This window comes from Hibiscus syriacus, unplaced genomic scaffold, assembly GCF_006381635.1.
Source record: "Hibiscus syriacus cultivar Baekdansim isolate YM2019G1 unplaced genomic scaffold, ASM638163v2 tig00001713_pilon, whole genome shotgun sequence".
Taxonomy (NCBI): Eukaryota; Viridiplantae; Streptophyta; class Magnoliopsida; order Malvales; family Malvaceae; genus Hibiscus; species Hibiscus syriacus.
Window position 1 is genome coordinate 1,438,712 of NW_024061883.1, and position 6,197 is coordinate 1,444,908.

Consider the following 6,197-nt stretch of genomic DNA (forward strand, 5'->3'; position numbering starts at 1 on the left):
CCTTTTATTTTTCACTTTTTCTTTTCTTTTTTAATTTATTTTATTTTCATTGACGTTTACGTGGCTTTTTTAAATAGGGTTAATTCCTTCAATCATGCTAAAATAATCTGTACTTTTATTTAAAAACCCCAAAAATTCACTTATTAGATAAACAATCCCCAAATATTATTAATTGAAAAATACCCCTAAACTTCACACGCAAGACTATCTCGCGTCCTAAAAATGCTTGTAAATACCTCGCGTTCTATAGGGCACGAGACTCCTCCAACGTGAAAACACTTTTAAGAGAATACAATTTAATATTAGGATAAATGACATCGTTTTCTACAACACGCAAGATACGCAAGAAATTGAAACATTTCACCAATTTATCGCGTGTAGTACTTAACAAACCTAGCAAGTGTTTATAGGCATATTCAATGGGTATTTTCAGGTAGTTAAATATAAAATTTTCGTAATTTATAAGATTAGAGACATAGTATTGGAATTTATCTTTCAATTGTGGCTAATATCGACACATATGAGATATTGTAAACGGGTTAAAAATCACGTTAAAAAAGGTTTGAAAGCTTGTTTTGTGCATGAAGAAAAAACTAAAATGGTTTGATAGGCATATTCAAATGGATTTTTGGGTAGTTAATCTGAAAATTTTCATAATTTATAAGATTAAAGGCGTAGTATTGGTATTTATCTTTCAATTGAGGGTAATATCGACACATACGAGACATTGTAAGTGAGTAAAAATCGCGTTCAAAATGGTTCGAAAGCTTGGTTTTATGCATGCATGTTCAGAGAGTATTTTCAAGAAGTTAATATGAATTTTTTTGTAATTTATAAGATTAGAGGCGTAGTATTAGTACTTATGTTTCAATTGAGGCTAGTATTGGCACAGACAAGATATTCTAGACGGTGTAAAAATCGCGTTCAAAATGGTTTGAAAACTTTATTTTGTGCATGAAGAAGAGGCTAACATGGCGTATTATTGGTACTTATGTTTCAATTGAGGATAGTATTGGCACAAACAAGATATTCTAGACGGTGTAAAAATCGCGATCAAAATGGTTTGAAAGCTTGCTTTTGTGCATGAAGAAGAGGCTAACATGGTGTAGTATTGGTACTTATGTTTCAATTGAAGCTAGTATCGATACATACGAGACATCCTAAGATGTGTAAAAAAAACGCGTTCAAAATGGTTCGAAACCAATAGAAATTGAAAACTAGTGAATATATTTTGTTAAATACAAAAGCAGTATATAATTTTGGTGATCTAGTTCTTTCTCTATGTACGATGAAATCCTCATCACAATAAATCCTAGTCATATAATTAAAATAACATAAATTTTAATATCAAAAAATACAATTACATAATTTGGTAAATAAATTGCAAACGAAACAATGTTTTCCGTTGTGCTTGATTCTAGTTTTGATAGAACGAGAAGTTTCCTAAATCTTCCATGTACGAGGGAAACCCTAGGTTCTCGAGTGGAGGAGTGTCATTTGTTAGATCAACGTCACATCATAAGTTAGAAGAAGAGGATGCCATCAGAAGACGATGTCTTTTTAGAAATGAGAAGAAGAAGGTTCATGAGATAGGTGGTTTTGATGGAATGAGAAGTTTCCCTAAAAGTTTATCGAATTCCATGTACAAGGGAAGCATTGGGTTCTCGAGTGGATGTGTGTTATTTGTCACATTAGCGTCATAAGTGATAAGAAGATGATGTCACTAGAAGAATATGCCTTTTAAGAAACGATAAGTTTCTCGAGAAGGCCAGGTTACTCATGTTGAAGAAGGTTTATGAGAAGGACTGGTTTGATGGAAGAGGAATAGGGCATAAAAACATAATTCGAAACCATGCCCACGACTACAACAGCACCAAACACCTTCAAATGAAAACTTTATTCATATTAGCAGTCATGATTGATGCCGCTAGAAGAGGATGCCTTTTTAGAAATGACAAGTTTCTCGAGAAGGCCAAGTTATTCTTGTTGAAAAAGGTTCATGAGAAAAGCGAGTTTGATAGAAGAAGAACCAAGCATAAAAACGGAATTCGAAATCGCGCCCACGACTACAACAATAGAAAACACCCTCCAATAACTTATTTGTTTAGAAGCTGTGAGTTTCAGTTTTCTTTTTCTTCCTTTAATGTTGTCTGTTTGGTTGTTGAGAATGTTGATAAGAGCAAAGAGATATATGAATATTGAAATTGAAATGTTGGTTACAAATAGCACGGAATCAAAGAATAAACTTGAGTTTGTGAAATTGACTTAAATGCAACTCATAATCGAAGCTCTTGGCGTTCTTTTAATGTAACAGTCGAGCTTTTTATGACAAGATGATCTCCCAGGAGGTTGCTGGAGATGCTTTGGGCGAGGTATGTAGCTAACTAATTTCGTTTTTTTATATATTTTTGAAGTAATGATTGATCTGTTCGAGTTAATAGAAATTTCCATTGGCTTTGACAGGAATTCTAGGGCTACGTTTCCAAGATCATAGGAGGTTGTGACAAGCAAGGGTTTCCAATGAAGCAGGGTCTTCTGCATAGAGGTGAGCTTGCTGCTGATCGTTCTAAAATAGATTTCTCTGATTAGGGTAAGCATTTGATTGAGTCAAGTTGTATTAAAAATGAGTAGTTGAGTTCAAGGATTCAAATCACGGTCGTATTTTCCGTCATGTCACGTTTACCACAATTGTGTCGCGTTTACTACAATTGCGGGTATATCGGAAAGCAACGTTGCTGCTATTTCGCGGGCGCTATCGAGGTCGTGGACTGCTATTTGAAACCCGGTTGAGTTTATGAGTCTTATTTTTTCAATCAAGATTGATTTGAAATTTTATCAATGGAGTTGAATAAATTTTTACCAAATCGATGAAGCACCAGTGTGACCTATGTATTGCTTTAAGCCTTAGTGCTTCATTAAGCTACTGTGGATTGGGATGTTGGTTTATAAGCCTTCATAAAGTCTTCCTCTTCAGAATGTGGGGTTGATTCATTTATATTGTTTGAGAGCAGGTACCCCATGCTTCCGTGGATATGGAAGACGTAATTGACAACGTAAAAGGAAGTCTGTTCGTGGATGCATTGTCAGCCAAGACCTGTTTGTTTTGAACTTGGTTATAGTGAAGAAGGGAGAAAATGATTTGCCTGGGTTACTGACACCGAAAAACCGAGGATGAGAGGTCCAAAGAGGGCATCCAAGATCAGAAAGCTCTTTAACCTTTCCAAGGAAGATGATGTCCGGAGGTAAGTCAACACTTCAGGAGGACTTACACCACAAAATCTGGTAAAGTTTATTTTCTCCCTTGGATGATCTCTATATACAAGCAACCATGTTGATGCTTTATGTTATGTTGGCTACTCGAGCATTATCCAATTATATTCTTGATGTGAAACAGTCTTCTTCGACCTGTCAGTGCTAACTCACACCAAAAAACTTGAATCTGTATCTAACTTGATCCGATTTTGTCTTAAATTGTCAATTACCTGAATCCAAAAATGGTAGAAACCAAAATGATCAAAACCTGAAATGACTTGTACTTGGAATCACCTAATTCCAAAACGATCAGAACTTGAAATGTACCTTCAGCATAAACATAGCGCTTAATGTGCACAATATGTTGAAATTCTCTTAGGTGGCGTTTGGTTCGCTGGATTGTTTATGAGGGAATTGGAATCTGTCAAGAATTGAAATCCAATTCCATATTCTGTTTGGTTGGCAGGAAATGGAATTGGAATCCAATTTCATATTCTGTTTGGTTCGCAGACATGTCAGATGAATTTGATTTTAGTAATGTAAAATGACAAAATTGCCCTTCTTGTTTTTTTCTTTATTTTAGTTTGTTTTACAACTTACATATAGTAATATATTATAAAAATTTAAAAATATTAAATTTTCATTTTATTGATTGATTATTCATTTCAATAAATTATAAAAATCATGCTAATAAACATCATAAGTTAAAATCATCGCAATCAAAATATGTTAATAAGTTACCAAAAGATAGAACAATATTTCGATACATTCTAATCGGAGTATATTAATTAGTTACAAAAAAATATACCAAAAACTATTTTTATTCAATATATGAATTAGAAACCTGACCTGACACGACACAAAATATTAAAAAAAATATTTTTATTCAATAAAAATATTGACTTAATTGAAAAAATTATATATAGAGGGGTATTATTGTAATTATTCCTAAATATATAAGGTAAAATTATATATTTTTTCGGGTCGGTCTGGTTTTTTCCACCCTAAACCCAAACCCGACCCAACCCGAATATCACACTTAAAAAAACCCGACCCGACTCGACCCGAATATCACACTTAAAAAACCCGACCTGACCCGAACAAAATAAAGTTTCACCCGACCCGACCTGAATATATGAATTAGAAATCTGACCCGACCCGAAATAATAAAAAATTATTTTTATTCAATAAAAATAGTGACTTAATTGAAAAAAAATATATAGAGAGTGGTATTATTGTAATTATTCTTAAATATATAAGGTAAAATTATATATATTTTCGGGTCGAGTATTTTTCACCCTAAACCCGAACTCGACCCGACCCGAATATCACACTTAAAAAAACCGACCCGACCCGACCAAAATAAAGTTTCACCCGACCCGACCCGAATATATGAATTAGAAACCCGACCCGACCCGAAATAATAAAAAATATTTTTATTCAATATATGAATAAATTACCAAAAGATTGATGAGGGTAGTATAGTCAAATTTCAATTCCCTCCATCAAGGGAATTGAATTTCATCTAAGAATGGATGGAATTCACTTTCCCTCATTTGATAGAAAGTTAAAGCCATGAGAGATTCCAATTCCCTTGGAAAATTTGAACCAAACATGAGAAAGTAGTGGAATTAGATTTCAATTCCCCCCAATTCCAAAGTATTCCATCCAACCAGACGCCACCTTAGGTGTTTTTCATGACGGACATAATGTTAAAATTCATTCGTGTTTTGTATTTGCAAGCCTCAGTGGCCCACTAGTGGCAATTTCATTATTGAACACATAGTTACTGTTTAGCGTTATATGGGATTTCACAGGCAAGAAGGTCAGTAAAGCTCCAAAAATCCAGAGGCTGGTGACTCGATTAACGCTTCAGAGGAAGCACGCTAGAATTGCAGATAAGAAGAAGAGAATCGCCAAGGCAAAATCAGAGGCAGCTGAGTACCAGAAACTGCTTGCCACAAGGCTGAAGGACCAGTGAGAGCGCCATAGTGAGAGTTTAGCCAAGAGGAGGTCCAAGCTCTCTGCTGCTTCTAAGCCTTCTGTTGTGGCTTAGATTGCCTTCGAAGTTTTAGTAAACAATGGAAATTGTTAGTACTCAGTTTTTGTGATGTTATAAGCTAATAATTTTTGCTTAATTTTCAATGTTCTGTTATATTTGAAGTACTGAAAAGTTGGTTTATATTTGTTGTGAATGTTGAGTTTCATTTTCTATCGGTAATGTTAATTTTTATTTTTTTTATGGCTTATGCTTTGATTGCGTTTTAATTATAGCCCATTAGCTATATGGTGGTGGCGTACGGGCATGGCTACTGGTCGGTTGTACAAGCAATATGTACCCGTGTAGTAGTATAAAATAATTTAAGTTTTATTAATAATTACATTAAAACTAAAATAGATTGATATTAAATTTATTAATAAATTTCAATTTCTTTTTATATGTAAACATATTCGGCTATATTTTTGGTTTTTTTATTTAAATATATTAAAAAAATTAGTTTTAATACATTTTTTTCGTCTAAATTATATTTCAAATTGACTTTTGGTATTTAAAGATTTTTCGTTAAAAATATGTGTTTAGTATTTATCTCATTATATTTTTAAGTGTCTATAGTTAATGAAAATTTTTAAATGACGTGTGTCTTGTTCAGATTTAAAAAATTAGATAAATATTTTAACAAAAGAAAACAAGCATCGAAATCTAATTTGATATATAATTTATACATCTAAAAATATATTAAACCAAAAATTTATTATTGAAATAACATCCATTCCCATTTTTTTAAAGTCAAATTGGTTTCTACAAAAAATAAGAAATGTTTGTATTCAGATTAGTCAATTTAAAAAAAAAAAAAACTTTCTACAGGTCGTATCTACCTATATCTTCTGTAAACGTAATAGCATCTGTGTTTTTAGTGTTTAGATTTATTTTAGAATTTAGATAA

General features: G+C 32.8%; 1 pseudogene; it reads left to right on the forward strand.

Moving 5' to 3' along the window:
- The first annotated feature begins 2,520 nt into the window (after positions 1 to 2,520).
- On the forward strand, positions 2,521 to 5,464 carry LOC120132022 (annotated as a pseudogene).
- Positions 5,465 to 6,197: the final 733 nt, after the last annotated feature.